This window comes from Mastomys coucha, unplaced genomic scaffold (genome assembly GCF_008632895.1).
Source record: "Mastomys coucha isolate ucsf_1 unplaced genomic scaffold, UCSF_Mcou_1 pScaffold21, whole genome shotgun sequence".
NCBI lineage: Eukaryota > Metazoa > Chordata > Mammalia > Rodentia > Muridae > Mastomys > Mastomys coucha.
Window position 1 is genome coordinate 110,252,809 of NW_022196904.1, and position 16,478 is coordinate 110,269,286.

A 16,478-nucleotide genomic window follows, 5' to 3' on the forward strand; every position below is an offset into this window, starting at 1 on the left:
AAAATGGTTCCTTGGTTTCCACACCAATTTTAATCTTTTTTGGGAGTTTTCTTCTACAAGTGTCTTAAAAGGGACCAATCTTGCTGTTCATTGACAGGTCTACCTAAAGTCTCACCACCAAAACTTTTTTAAAAAAACATTATTTTAAAATCACCAAAGTTTGGCAAATGCTGGGAAGAAGCACATTGAAGAGGCTTTCTTGCTTGATTTTTTTCAATTATCTGTGGTGTGTGACTCAGTTCTCTCGTTCATCAGTTAGAGTCCCACAGAGTGGGGCATTCATTCATTCACTCGAATGCTCACTGAGGACCCAGTGTCTGCAGCTGTCTCTACTAACCCAGGGATCCTCTATGTTTTCATTCAGTGCTGTCTGTCATGATTCTTTGCATCCAGTGGCACAAGGAAGTAATCTGTGCCCTCAAGCACAGAGGATATCTCTTAGATGAGAACACTGTCTCTCTTGCATCTAAGCGTAAATAGAAGAACTATCATATTTACACATATCCAGTTGTTTCAGTATAGAAATAAAATTGCACTGATTTCCATTTGTTAGACATACAGTGTGACAGGTACTCTGGTGACCACCTAACAACAGTGATGTGACAATCTAGAGTCACCTAGGAGACAAATCTCTGGGCAGCAAGAGAGTTTCTGGATTGAGTTAATTGAAGTGGGAAGACCTATCCTAATTGTTCCTGGCACCATTCCACAGGCTGGGGTCTTAGAACAAAAATAGAGGAAGTCATCTAGGCACCAGCCTTCCCTACACCAGCTGCCTCACTCCTGGCGACACACCCTTACCACATGAGACTGTTCACTCAGACTCTGAGATAAAACAAACCTGTCCATAAGTTGATTTTGGAGGTGAGGTGTTTGGCTGCTGCAGTGAGTTAGTAACCAGTATAGATGACAAGACCTCTTTCTTCCACTGCAAATCTGGTTCAGATGTCAACATTAGTGATCCCGGAAACAGTATGAAGGGTTTTGTTGTGCCTCTAATGGGATTTTCTAGAGAGCAGAGGCTGAGGCAGTTCAGAATGTCTTGCGTGAACACAGAAAGCCGACTGTTTTAGCAGTGGTTGGGAGTAGGCTTTGATGAGGGGTGTTGTGTGCTGTGAAGTTCCTAGTGTCAAAAGAGGGGAATCTAGACTTTCTTAATAGCTTGCCTAGATGTAAGGAAGAAGAGGAGGAAGAGGAAGAGGAGGAAGAGGAAGAGGAGGAAGAGGAGGAGGAGGAGGAGGAGGGACAGGGTGAGGGAGAAGAGAGTTTGGAAGATGGATATCCAAGATTAAAGATGAAGTCATAATTACATTTTTATGGTAGAATACCCATGGCACAAGGCATGCCATCTTAACTATTTCAAATACATATCTTAGTGGTATTAAATACATCTACTGTGTTTACAACCCGCTCACCTTCCTTCTCCATGACCCTTTTTTATTGTAAAGCTGGATCTCTGTCCCTATTAACAGTAAATCCTTAATCTTACTTATGCCCAGCATCAGGCTTCTCTCAGTTTCTCTGAATCTGACTATTCTAGGAGCCCCTTAGAGGTACACCCTATATAATGTTAGCAACTGGCCTGTTTCACTTAGCACTACAACCTCAAGGCCTACCACATATAGCATATTGTAGAATTTCTTCAATTTTAAAGGTGAGTAATATTCCATTGTGTATTATTATGCCCCATTTTCTTTGTCATTCACCCTTTGATAGACATGTGACTTGTATTCTTGTTTCAGCTGTTGTCAACATTACAAATATCTTTCACTGTGTATTCATCAAGATCTTGCCTTCAAATTTTTGGGTTATATGCTCAGGACAGAGATTTCTGGATCATTATGGCCTACCTTTCCTTCAAAAACCAAAGATTTATTTACTTGCTTTTTATATGTATGAGTGTTCTGTTTGTGTGTGTGTGTGTGTGTGTGTGTGTGTGTGTGTGCACATGCACGTTGTATATGTAACATGTGACTACAGTGCTGGAAGAGGCCAGAAGAGGGCATCAGATCCCCTGGACCTGGAGTCATAGTGGTTGTGTGCCATGATGTGGTTGCTAGAAACTGAATTTGGATCCTCTACAGAACAGCCAGTGCACTTGATGGCTGCATCATCTCTCCAGCCTCGTAACTTAAGTTTTCAAATTTGCTATATTTCATTTGAACCTGAACTTGTTTAATGAAGCTGTGGTTTTCTACCAGGCATACCCAAGAGGATAACAAAGGAGATAAAAATTTTGCTTAGTGACTCATTCAGCAGCCAACTCTGTGTGAGTTGGGATGTAAACAGGGAACTTTGTTTAGAATGCAGATGGATTTAAGAATGAAGACTTTGTACACAGCTTTAGTGCACTCAGAGAGGCACCCATTTCTGTCTTGAATATCTATGAGGCAAGAGATTCATGGAACTCTTTACCCAAGAGGAAGATTTAGATGAGGGATAGACATTCCTACCATTGGCCAGACTGGGTGGCCAGATCAAATGGCCTGCAAGCCTAGGAAAGTGTGCAGATGGGCCTATTGATCAGGCCTTCCACACTGATTGAGTTTTCTGAAGTCTGGCTGTCTGTGATAGCCTTGGGTAGCCTCCTTCTGAGATACACTTTGGTTAGGAATGGAGAGCAGCAGCCTTCTAGTCAGATTTATTGTGGTAGGTGTGGTTAAGATTTTATCTGCAAAGACTGTGCAATGGTAGGATCATTGAGGTAATGGAGACGAAGAATATTGAATACTTTTGGCAGTGAAGATAAAGTGTAGCTGGGCAAGTATTAAAATAGGCAAAGACAGGAGACACTTGGCTGAATACAACTTCAAAGCACATACCAGTTGCTGACTAGATGAATTCAGTGGGCATTGGTGTGGCCACGGCATTGAGCTGTGGTATCTGTCGTGAGTCATCACTCTTCCATTCTAAAGAGAAGGTGGGCCAAGTTGACTTCCTAAATCAAGAAATAGACCTTTACAATACACTTCACATTTACTGCCCAGTTCTGACTTACACTGGATCTTATTACGTATGCTAAGCAGAATCAGGGAGGTCCATGGGGACCCTGTTTTGGTTAAACCAATTTTACTTGTGAAAGATCTAATTTAACCTTAATTTAGTACCCATTGAAGGCAAGGGGTGGGGCATAGCCCAGTAGTAGAGCGCTTGCCTAGCCTGCACAAAGCCCCAGGAACAATCTCATGACAGCCGCAGAGAGGCAGAGAAGTGTTATTATTGTTAGTTTCTTCTTCTTAGAGGGATGAGGGAGGCTCACTGGACTCAGGAAGCTGAGGAAACTTGCAAGGTTCAGGCAGGTCAAAGTTCCAAGCCTCACTAGGTCCTTCCTCATAAGTCATGGCCAATTACTGAGGGAGATGATACTTTGTGTGGAGCAGTCTGCAAATCTCTGGGGAGCTCCAGGGAGGCAGTTTGTGTGGGCTGTCACCCATGCTGGGAAAAGAGTCTTGTGATGCAGCTGTGTTTGATCACCATGTGCCTGTGAGCAGGTTTCCCTACCCATTATCTCCTAAGTAAGTAAATGCACTGGCCGTTCAAGACACACTTGTGGGATGGTTTCTTCAGTCTGTTATCAGGGTCTTATTTAGGGTGAATAGGCGTTTATTCATGTCTCCCCCAGGAAGAGTCACACAGCACTTCCCTACTATGGGGTATTTCAGGGCAAAGGGCATTTTGACTATGAGGAACTTAGGTAATACAACATTTCTGATGGTTAAGGAGAAAGATGTCTTCTGTTTTAATTTGATCAAATCTCATATGATTCTAGGGAATACCTTGTTCGATATTGTGGGTTCTCTAGGAAGAACCATAATTTGACACAGTGTATTGACTAAGGCCATGAAAGTTTGCTAGCTGGCAGGTCTTAATAGATGTTAAAGGTTAATTCAGGATCTAGGTTGTGGGCTCCAAAAGCTAGTCTGTGCTCTTTTAGCTGATTGTGTGTATACACACATTTGTGTTTGTATGTATGTGTGTGTGTGTGTGTGTGTGTGTGTGTGTGTGTGTGTGTATGTAGGCCAAAGGTCAATGTTGCATGCATTCCTTAGTTGAGTTTACCTTACGTATCCTTTTGATAGGGTCTCTATCACTTGAGACAGGGTCTCTATCACTAAACTTGGAGTTCATGGACTGCCTGGTTAGGAAACGTAGGGATGTGCCTATCTCTATGTGTTCAATATCACTCCCCATGTTGGGATTGCAGATATGTACCACCATACCTGGGTGTTATGTGGGTCCTGGGGAAACCTAGAGTCTCATGCTTACACAACAAGTACTTTACCAACTAAGTCATCTCCCCAGATCTCCTTTTATATTTTTTGTATGAATTTTAAAAGCAAATTTTAGATTTACAGTTGAGTCAAATTGTGGTTCTCTGCTGTAACTTTTAGTATCCTCTTGAGTTATTTTTTTTTTAAGTCATAGATAAGTACTTTTGAGAAGGGAGTTGATACTGTGTTTATAATTTTTTATAGTGTGTTATAAATTTCTTTTTCTGTACAGTCTCAGATTAATTTAGTCAGAATGACAGTTCTCCTCACGATGCCTGCTTTTCTGAGTTTAAGGAACTGGCCCTTTGGCTGCAGTACAAGATGCCGTAGGTATTTCCCCTGTAATCTTTAGGATGAAGATTGTTACTGCAACAGAGGCAGAGACAGTAACAGCAGCAAAATCACTTTGTAGGGTTCCGGTGCTGCCAGGAGTATGTCTTCAGCATGTCCTTCGACCCAATGGGCATAAATATGACACAGCATATTAAGCTGTTCCTAAGAACTCTACATACAGTAGGGGCAAAAGAACAGAATGCTTGAGATACCAACCCGAGTCTTGTGCTAGGTGTGGCTTACACTGAAATTGAGACCTACAATTCACTCTGAGAACACAGCTGGGTCTAACCTAAGATATGGCCAAGGCCACTTTAAGGTGGGTCTATCCCCACATCCCATTCTTCAGTGATGCTTACTGAAACTTCTGGTTGAGGTTGGTGAAGGAGATGAGGGAGGCTTGGAGGAAATTGGAAGTACAGGTACAAGGCAGCTCAGCTCAAAGAGCGAGAAAAACACAGCAGCTGGCTCACAACAAATGCCTGCAAGTGGATGCCAGCCAGTGGGCAGAGGCTCACAGTACTGTGCCAGTCTGCAGGGGACTTTGTTTCACACAAGACACATCTACCATTCTACACACTCCAACAAAGTATCACGAGGTGTTCTAGCTAAGGAATTGTCTCATTATAAACAATTATGCTGTGGGGAAGGGCGCCTACCCAGTGAGCTCACATACGCAGCGTTTATGGCTGTTGTTTGCTTGTGTCCAGATCAATTTGTCATTGGTAGAAAATGCAGATGGAAATCCATCTCTGCTCAGAATCAAGCTTGGCTCAGTAGGCAAGTAGCAAGAAGAGAGAGTCTACCACAACTTAGGTCTCTTTCATGGGACACTGAAGCCACATGGGATGTGAGCGACTTGTCAACTGGCACATAAAAGCGCCACCAGCTGAGGGGGCATCCTGCAGTGTGGGTGCTTCTCCTGAGAGGAATGGATGGAGCTGCACTTGAACTTGTCTTAGTCCTAGCCCCAAAGTACCTGATCTGTTTTATGACTTGGAGTGAACACACTCTCAAAATAATGCTTCTTTCAAAAAAAAAAAAAAATCCCTCATCTACTCTGGAAGGACGCATCCGTTGAATTTTAGAGCAGGAGCCATCTCCATTCCTGTTTCCATCAGTCTGCTGCTCTGGGAAATCACCATGTCTTTCAGGGTGGAGCCACCGTCTCCAGTTCAGTGCGCTCTGACTGCTTTGAGAAAAATCATTTTCTGTCAGTCCCTTTAGAAACAGCTACTGAAAAGTTGGTTTTCTTCAGACTTTAACTGGAGGAAATGTCTGTTGGGAAGGCTGCAGTTGGCCGCAGCTGGCATGCTCATAATCACATACGGCTCCCTCTCTGTCTTCCACAATTGGCACAGAAACTCGGCCAGAATCCTGGAAGGAGTCTTGCTTGGCTGGTGCCGAGAAAGCTGGCCCTTTGAGGAGACTTTATTTGGTCGCAGGATGGATGCAGACTATTATGGTCTTCTTGTTTACACATAAGTGCTCTGCCAGAAAACAAGCCCACAAGTTTTTGATGCCATCTTGCCTGCATTTGCAGTGTCTTGAGGAAATGAGTACTCCCTTCCAGAATGATTTGGTGGGGTTCAGTTACTGCTGGACACACTGAGGAAACAATGGTCACTTGGATGCAGCTAATATTATTACTTAAGTTTCTTCAGTTACCATAAAGGTTGTTGAAGAAAGGCCAGGGCGTCTTTGGCCCAATAATTTTCCCGTAGGCGTATGTATGGTTCCTTAGATGCAGCAAAACTGAAAGCAAGGGTTAGTGCAGACTGGAGACTGACAGTCTCTTCGGTGTTTTGATGTGAAAAATCCGAAGACACCGAGACACACTGAAGAGCTTCTCTGAGGTTCTGCAGTCACACCTTAGAGCAGTGGCCCTCAACCTTCCTAATGCTGCCACCCATTAATACAGTTCCTCAGGTTGTGGGGATCCCTAACCATAAAATTATTTTCAGTGCTATTTTGTAACTGTAATTTTGCTACTGTTATAAGTTGTAATACAAATATCTGACGTACAGGATATCTGATATGCAAGCCCTGTGGAAGGGTCATTCAACTCCCAAAGGGGTTGAGACCCAAAAGTTGTAAACCACTGCTTTAGTGACACTTGCTTTAACCCAACACTTAGGAGGCTGAGGCAGGAGGATAGTGAGTGCTGGGCCAGCCTGAGCTTCCTGGTGAGACTGCTCTCAAAACAAACAAACAAACAAACAAACAAACATATAAATCTGAACATCGATTCATTACTTCTTCTTTTACAGATTAGGGTTCATCAACCACAAAAGAAAGCACATGTTGCTGCCGAGATGGCTCAGAGGCTAAGAGCTTGTTCTCCAATCATGAGGATTTGAGTTCAGGTCCCAGCACCCAAGTAACAAGCTGAGTGTCCCCACAAATGCAGGAGCATTTCCAAGGATTGTTGCTTCCAATGTTGATACCTGAGCGGACCCTGCCTTAGAGGAAGAGGCAGCAAAGGGTGGAAGAGGACACATATTCCCTTCTGGTTTCTGCCCACACAGGGGTGCACACTCATGCACACACATAGGCATTCACAGGTGCACACACAAACAAACAAGATTTAAAAATCAGAGAAAAATAAGAAAAACAGATTACATGAATTGAATTTACCCTTTGGGGGAAGATTTGGTGCTGATACAAAGCCTCATTTTGCTAAATGAGTTACAAGGGTAATGATTCCACTGCTTCTGTGGGGGGAGGGTTCAGAGTTCAGACTTGGTGCTAATATCAGAGATGGCTCCACACCAGTCGTCCCTCCCATCAGCCAGGCATCATAGTGTTCTCATTAAAATGTGATATAGAGGATTAAAATTTTTGTTTTATTTACAATTTTGGATCTGCTCCCTCTCCCATTTAAATAGGACTTGCATCTCAGAATATGCTATAAAATAATGAGACCGAGTCTTCCCTTTCTCCCCTTTAAAAAGATTGCCTTTAACTTCTATTTATGTACAGGGTACATATTTTCAGGGTAGAATAATTTAAATGCAAAAGTTTTAGTGTGTCTATTTCTGTTCATTTTTCTGAAAGGAGGGGCACAGATCTCTGGGCTGGATGTTTATAAGAGTTTGCAGCATGCAGGCAGGTAGAGTGCTCCTGTTTCTGTCCCACCTGCAAGTAGAGTGCTCCCATTCCTGCCTTACCTGCAGGTGGAGTGCTCCTGTTTCTGTCTTACCTGCAGGTAGAGTACTCCTGTTTCTTTCCCACCTGCAGGGGGAGTGCTCCCATTTCTGTCTCACCTGCAGGTGGAGTGCTCCTGTTTCTGTCTCACCTGCAGGTGGAGTACTCCCATTTCTGTCTTACCTGCAGGTGGAATGCTCCCATTTCTGTCTCAGCTGCTGGAGGAGTGCTCCTGTTTCTGTCCCAGCTACTGGTGGAGTACTCCTGTTTCTGTCCCGCCTGCAGGTGGAGTGCTCCCATTTCTGTCCCACCTGCTAAATCACTTGCTATCGTTGGTCTAGGGTCCTCCCTAAGTCTTCACATCCCAGCCAAGCCCCTTTAAAAACACAAGCCAGCCAACCAACCAACCAATCAACCCAGGAGGGCTAATTAGCCCAGACCTCGGTCCTTAAATCAATCAGTACAGCATTAAAGTTATGTATGGGATTGCCAAAGGTAAACAGATTTCCATTCAAATGTTCTTGCTCTTATTAGCATCCACTGTTCTCATTATAAAGATACAGAGACATCCTTTCCTAATCTAATTTATAAATTATGCTTATTACTTTTAAATGCCAAAAGAATTTTTTTGTTCCCAATGTCCTTTTCCCTTTTGCTTTTTTAACTTCCCTCCTCTGTAGTGGGCTGGGAGTCTGTGGAAGTGTTTGCTCTTTCTCAGTGACTTCCTTCCCTGTGTCTGCTGGGTCCCTGATGCTGTGGCTCTTGGGCTGGGCAAGCCTTCTTTGGATTACTCTATCATTGCATATTGTATATTACATATCTGTTTTATTGCCACTTTCTGTCTATAGCCAGGAATGCTGATTTCTATTACATTAGCTCTATAAAGTTTCCTATTTAGAGCTGTATTTAAATAAAATGGTGAATTGATTTAAAGCAGGGGTTGACAAACTTTTTCTGCAAAGGGCCAAACAACAAATATGCATAAACAAATAGGCATGGGTGGGAGGCCGCTGCAGGCTTACTCCCTGATTTAAAGCAGACCATTACATAAGAGTGTGGATAATAAATGGATGGAGCAGGACTTATAAAGCCAAAATCAATACCTTCACAGTGAAGAACTTTGATTCAAGCCATCAGTTTTCTCCATATATATTTTAGTATGTAATTAATATATTATACATAATAAGTAATATAAATATAATTATATTATTAGTGTATACTCATTGTGAAAATGGCAGATTTCATCAGGACATTCTTTATCAGGATATTTATATGTAATAAATAATATAAATATGACATATGTATTCATACATATATAATTAGTGTATGCTCATATACAATGGCAGATCTCACTAGCACATTCTTGCATGTGTGCCTGATATACTGCAACATTAATATTGCATGTTCTATGGCATTGCTGCTCTGCCTCAGGCTGTGGCAGTCCTAGGGACACATATCCCCATTCTGGAAGAAGCTTGATCCACCCAGCCCCAGAGATCAGTAGAATAAACCAATGACAGCAGTCTATGAGGCACCCCAGAGTGCCATTAGTGCTACTAGGTCAGTGTGCGTGCTCAGAGGCAGGAGGATGCCATGTCACCCTGTGGCGGCTAACACTGATGGTCAACTTAACAGGATCTAGATTACCTAGGAGACAAGCCTCTGCACATGCCTCTGGAGGACTATCTAGCCTATTGTAATGTGGCTGAGTGTGGGAGGTCCCGCTCTGGAGACTTGTGCCCTGGACTGCATAAAATGAGGTGAGCCAAAGGTAGGCATCATCGCTCTCTATTTCCTCGTTGTGGGTAAAACAGGACCAGCTGGCTCAAGCTCTTACTGTTATGGATTCCCACCATGATGGACTATACCCTTGAAATGTGATTCAGAAGAAAACCCTGTTTGCTGTTAAGTTGTTTTTGTCAGAGTGTTTGATTACAGCAGGAAAAGTAATTAATACACTATCATTTCCAAATTGTCCACTAATACCATTAAGCATTTTGTTAGCCTGTGTCCATTTTTACAGATGAAGAAACGGAGGTTCAGAGAGGTTGAAGAATCCCTGAAGGTCTCAGCTGGTGAGGGCAGGGGGAAGGATTTGAGCTAATCTCACTCCAATAGTCCTGTACTTACCCACAGGTGGTAACTTTGTCCCACTGACACTGACTTATGAAACTGTTTTTTCCTTCAGGGTGGTTCTTTGAAGTAGAAACCAGTCCAGCTGTGCATATACCTTTAAGACCTTCCTTCACAAGTTCTATGAAGTTAACTCCCATACCACAGGCAAGACCTGGGTTCTTTCTCTGCTTGGGACAGGTTTGGGCCCACTACTTAGTCTGAAACGTGAGGTTCCTTAAAGATGAAAGACCACAAACCCACCCATCTGTCTGCCATTGTTCAGTCTGATTTCATTGCTTATGGGGCAACCAAATACAAAGTAATACTAACTAGCAATGGCAATTATACCACGCTTCCATGTGGTTCATGAGATGTCCCACACTCCTCTACACCTGTTACACGTGTCACATGTCAGTGCATCTTCCTATCAACCTTTGGAGATGGCAGTTACAACACGTTGCTTGCTGCTCACTGGTGGCTTAGGTCAGTAGATGTTTATCCTTCGCTTGGATAGCCCAGAAATCCAAAAGCAAGAAGGCAGAGGGGTTGTTCCCCTCTGGGGGTCCTGGGTAAAAAGTCATTTCTACCTTTTCTAGTTTTCCATGGCCTGCGGTCATGTCTTTCCAACCTATACCACTGCTGTCACATGGCTGTTTCTTCTTGTGTCTGGATCTGTGTTTCCACTTCTATCTCTCTTCAGGACACCAGTCATTAAATGCAGAGGTTGCCCCAATTCTGAACCACCTTTGTTGTGGTTGAGGCCCTTCATGGGATCCTGAACAAATGGCCTCTAAATCCTAGCCGTGTGTTGGGAGCTGTAAGGCTTGGCTGGTAGAAGAAGGTCACTGGTGCACTACAGATGGAGCCTACATTGGTTTTTAAAAAAATTTTTATTTATTAGATATTTTCTTTATTTACATTTCAAATGTTCTCCCCTTTCCTGGTTTTCCCTCTGAAAAAAACCCCTTATTCCCTCCCCCCTCCCCCTGCTCACCAACCCACCCTCTCCTGCTACCTGGCCCTGGCATTCCCCTACACTGGGGCATAAACCTTCACAGGACCAAGAGTCTCTCCTCCCATTGATGACCAACTTGGCCATCCTCTGCTATGTAGGCTGCATTGATTTATTGATTGATGGGCTGACTGATTGACTGACAGGTCCTGCTCTGTATCTTAAGCTGCTTGGATCTTTCCATGTACTGCAGGTTGGCCTTGAACTTGAAATGTTCACTCCCCCCCCCCCTTTTTAAAGCTGTGATTAGTGTTAGGAATCATTGTGCTCAGCCTGTTTCTGTTGTTACAAATGGAAACCAGGAGGGATAGAGAGTCTGGGGATCCGTGCAGGATTACAGCTTTAGCTGCAGCCCCACCAACTGACCTCAGGTATTCTGGGCATCTGTGCTCTCATACCTGCTGCATTAACAAGGGCTTACCTGGCCAAGCTGCCTGACTCCAGCTGCATCAGTGGCCACTCCCAGGAGCCTGAGGGAGGGGGATGCCCGTGTGTCGGTTCTTGTGCATCTGAGCAGGGAATCCCAGTCTCAGTGTGGCTGGTTGGGCACGGGACCAACTCTTACTGCCACCTGGGTAATTGGTTTTCTGTGTTCATTTCAATAGTGAACAATATTAAACGAGGCTAGAGATGTGATGGAGATAGAAGCATTGTGGAAGGAACAAAGAAAAGTTAATGTGTGGAGTCTCAGGTCTCGGGAAGATGAGGGACGTGATAATCGAATATTAAAACAGAGGAGATTACACTGCGGCTCGCTTGCCATCCATCATTGCTCTCATCCTGGGCTGGTGGCAGAACTCAGAGTCTGACGAGACTTGGGCATTATTATCTCTGCTGTTTATTTACATCTCAAATCAGGTCTCACTGACAAGAGAGAAAGAAATTCCAGGGAAGAAATGTAACTAAGTGATATATTTCTTGTAGAAAGTGCAAACAAAATAAAGACTACCTGGCTCAATATATCATCTCAGAAATGATCCGAATGCTTAAGTTTGAGCTTTATATTTCTTGCCATGAGATAGTTATGTACCCCTGGAGACCACATCTTTCCAGTCCTTTGTCTGACTGCCTCTTCCCAACCTCTTTGCCCCCTATCTTTAAGCACTGAAGTGTTCCCAGGATCTGTTGCCCACCTCACTCCTTTGTCTCGGAGTGATGTCCTGAGCCACCTCATCTTCACGGTTCATCCCTGGCAGGCCTTCTGCTAACGATTCCAAACTTGTTCCTTCCTTGGCACCTGCCACTTGCTGTTTTCTCCTGGGTAATTTAAAAATCTTCCTGAGTAGACAGAGGCTAAGCACTCTTTCCCAAAATGTTTGGGGCTAGAAGTGTTTTAGATAATGGAAAAAACTTCATACATCTAATGAAATATTTGGGGATGGGACCCAAGTCTAAACTCCAAATTACACTTTCATATTCATAACCTGAAGGTAATCTTATGTAGTCTAAGTAACTTCACCAGTGAAAGAAAATTCCCCAGAATGGACTTTCCCACTTATGATATCATATTAGACTTCAAAAAGTTTCAAATTTGGGGCACTGCAGGTGTCAGGTTTTTGGATAGGTGGTGCTCACCTGGTGTGACACTTTCACAGTTAAAATGAAGGGGATGTAATCGAATCCTCTTTTCTCTTTGTCTTGCACCGGATTCACTTTAAAAAGTTCTATTGATTTTCTTTTACATGCAGATTTTGCCTGCACATATGTATGTGGGCCACGTGTATGACAGGTGTTGGATGAGGTCGGAGAAGGACATCGGCTCCCCCGGACCTGTAGTCACGGATGGTTGTCAGTCACCATGTGGTTGCTGAGGAGATTCAAACCCAGGTCCTCTGGATGAGTAGGCAGTGCTCTGAGCCCCTGCCTCGTCCTCTTTTGGAAAAGATTTTTAGGGCCTGCACCTGTGCCCAGAGATGTTGATGCAGTCCTAGGATTCACATGGCAATGTGCACAGTCATGTGTATGTTTGTGCATGCGTGCATGTGTGCATGAGTGTGTGCACGTGCATGAGTTGTTGCACATTCATGTGTTGTCAGAGAACAACCTGCACAAGTTGTTTTTCTCCATCCACCACATGAATCCCAGGGACTTACCTGCTGAGCCTTCTGAGCCTTCTCATCAGCCTTCTTTCTTTCCTTTGCAGGAGATCAACCACTGTTTTTAGACTCTCAAAGCTTCTTCCAGAACCTCAACACATCGACAAGAAAACATAAATTCAAATGTTAAACACACATTCATCACTCTTTTGTTTAGATTTTTCCATTACAGGGGTAGAGAACATTTCCATTCTCCTTTCTTTTTCTTTTTTAAAATTTATGATTTCACAACATTCAATTGTCTGGGTGTCCCATAATTTATTTAAGCTGATTCTTACAGGTGGACAACTGAAGAGCTTTCTGTCCTTTTCTGGGATGATTGATTTCACATGTCAACTTTACTGGGCAGCAGGCATCCAGATACAAGGTTTAACATTCTTCTGGGTGTGTCTAGATGAGATTAACTTTGTGCTTGGTGTAGTTGATTGGCATCCCCCCTCCTCCCAGTGTGGGTGGGCCTTATCCAATCTGTAGAGGGCCTGAATCAAATACAGAATAGGAAGGAATTCTCTCCCAGCCTGCTTATCTTTGGGCTGGAGCATCAGTCTTGTCTTTGGATATAGCTCAGAGAGGAATTTACACCATGAGCTTTCGTGGGTCTTCTGTTCTCAGCTCCTGTAATTGTGTCAGCAAAATCCTTATTCATTCTCTCCCTCTCGCTCTCCCTCCCCCTTCTTTCTCTCCCCTTTCTGTCATTCTCAGCATCCTTTACAGATACCATAGTTGCTAGAGGTCCTCCTATGAAACAGTAAAGTGTTTATGTGTATCTTGTGCACAGCCTTCTGTGTACTTTGTATTATCTCTAGTCTACTTGTAGTAAGTCGATGTAAATACCATGGAAATAGTCACCAGACCATGTTGTTTAAGGAACAATGATAAGAAAAAAATATCTGGGCGTGTTTATATTATTGGATTAAAAATATTTTCTATCTAGTATTGTTTAAATTCATAAGTATGAAACATATGGATACAAAAGCCCAACAATGTGTGTGTGTTTGTGTGTGTGTATGTGAAACACCCTTACATTGCTGCAGTGTAGTAATGAGAATATTTTCACTAATGTGACCTCATACATGCACCTGAATATCCTTAGGATAAAGTGGAATTGAGGGACAGAGGACACAAGCATTTGCAATTTTGTTAGAATGTCAAATTGCTCTTGGCAGTGACTGTATAAAATCAAATCCCACCAGCATTGTGGGAGACTTCTTGTTCCTCACAGTCATTCTCAACAAAAGGTGTCGTCACAGTTTTCAGTGTTTTTCCTTGGATAGATGAGAAGTGGTGTTCTGGTAGCCAGCTTGCATTTCTCATGCGGTGAGTGAGTTTGAACATCTGTTTGTATATTTAAGAGAGGTTGTTTATCTTTTTCTGTGAACTGAATAATCACTTGCTTTGCCCATTTGTTTTGATTTGAGTTCTTTTCTAGGGACAAACTGCAGATGATTATGATTAATATTTTTTGAGACAGAATCTTGCTAAGTAGCCTAGGCTGGCCTAGAATTCACAATCCTCCTGCTTCAGCCTCTTAAGGCCTGGAACCACAGCACATATTACCATACTCAGCCAAGTTCCAAATTTTCAACACTTTTCTTGGATGTCTTAGATGTGCCTCAATTTACCATAGTCCCATGAGAGAACTCATGTGCCTCCTTTCCATTGTTCCAAACTGTTGTTTTTCTCTACCCTGAGTGACAGGACCCAGCATGGGGATTGCAAAGCTCTTCTGGAGTCTGTCCTTCCTTGTATGTTTACACAGCCATAAGAATGCCTGAGCCAGCTCAACAACTAGAACAGCTGACCATGGAAGCCAGACCATTTTGTTGCCATAGATGGGAAACAGCTGTGCAGAGTAAGGTTTGCACACAGAACAATGGCTCACCTCCAGAGTGAATGGACACAATTCTTAAGACTATGTTTTAGCCACAAGTAAAGCCAGTCCCAGAGAGAGAAACAGCCAAACTCAGAGACAGACTTTAGGGAAGATTGCATCACCTCATTTTGAGGGACCACCATAACCTCAAGTGATTGCTCTAGATCAGCAATTCTCAACCTATGGGCTGTGATCCCTTTGGGGGTTGAATGGCCCTTTCACCTAAGACCATCAGAAAACACAGATATTTACATTATGATTCATAGAAGCAAAATTACACTTATGAAGTAGCAATGAAAATAATTTTATTGTTGGTGGGTCACCCCAACATGAGGAACTGTATTAGAGGGTCAAAACATTAGGGAGGTAGAGAACCACTCTAGAGTATCATGAAAATACACTGAGTCATGTTTCACTCAATTCATTTCCAATGTGGCTAAGCTTGGATATAGCACTTTTAGGAAGTTAATTAAGGTTTAATTTGGTCAAAATTGTGAAGCCCAAACTAGATAGGACTTTCTTTCATCCAAATGAGAAGGAAGAGGAGAGAGGGGAAGGAGTGGAAATATCAGGATGAGCATCATCCTTTCTCTTGAGCACAGAGGACAGGTCATGGAGGGACACAATGAGAAGCCAGCTGTCCTCAAAGCAGGAAGAAAGTCCCACTAGAGACCAATATGTACACCGTGGATTTCTCACTGTCAGACCAGTGAGAGTTCAACGGTCTGCTATTCAAGCCACTCACTCACTCACTGGTAATTTGTTACAGCAGCTGAAGAAGACTCAACAAACCTATGTTACTGTCTGTAATTTGTTTTAGTTATGTAGGGTCATGAATAAATACTCTCATCCTTTTTTATAAAAGTCTTCCTCATTCCCAGGTGGACGACCCCAAGCCCATGTACACTTGGCAATAATTAGCTTCAGTGGCTTAAAACAAACAAACAAACGGAGGGGATGACGTTGGGAGGGAGATGTTGTGGGGGGACTATGGGGGTCGTGGGGGAGCTGGGGGCTGTTGAGATATGGAAATGATCAAGATAAATTGTATTCATGTGTGAAAATTTCAAAGAATAAAGAAAAAGTAAAAAATAAAATATTAAGGAGCTTAGCCCATACCACCCATCTTGGTTCTCTAATTAGGAGCTGGTAACTATGGCAGGGCCAATATGGTGCACCATATGCTTTGAATAAAGTTTTATTGGAACACAGATCACTCATTTGCACATCATCTGTGGTTGCATCTACACTCAGATGGAATTGCTGATTAGACAAGACTAAGATGCACAGCCTGAAGAGCTTAAATATTTGCTCTCTGTCTCCCTATAAAAGACCACAGCCCCAGGCCATCTCCAGAGGTAAGCACAGTTGCCTACTGGGCATAAATTATCTCATGTAGCTAATGTAACACACTCTCTTTCTCTCCCTCTCCCTCTTCCCCCCATCACACACACACACACACACACACATTGGATAATTTGTGGTATAGGATGCCATGGCTTTGTGACGCAAACACTCATGTTTAGTGCCTTACATATTTATCATTTATTTTGTGAAGATATTAAAGATTTGCTCCCAGAGCTCCTCCTTTCACTCAGCAGCAGGTTAGCGTGTGGAGAGTAACGATCCCA

The 16,478-nt window shown here is 43.1% G+C and overlaps 2 long non-coding RNA genes across 2 annotated transcripts; both read left to right on the forward strand.

The window, feature by feature from the left end:
* The first annotated feature begins 683 nt into the window (after nt 1–683).
* Nucleotides 684–10,031, forward strand: LOC116100887. Its single transcript, XR_004122708.1, has 3 exons — nt 684–864; nt 1,541–1,654; nt 9,940–10,031. It is a non-coding gene; the product is annotated as an uncharacterized LOC116100887 (long non-coding RNA).
* A 2,561-nt stretch (nt 10,032–12,592) lies between these two features.
* LOC116100886 lies at nt 12,593–13,111 on the forward strand. Its single transcript, XR_004122707.1, has 2 exons — nt 12,593–12,705; nt 13,022–13,111. It is a non-coding gene; the product is annotated as an uncharacterized LOC116100886 (long non-coding RNA).
* The last annotated feature ends 3,367 nt before the right edge of the window (nt 13,112–16,478 follow it).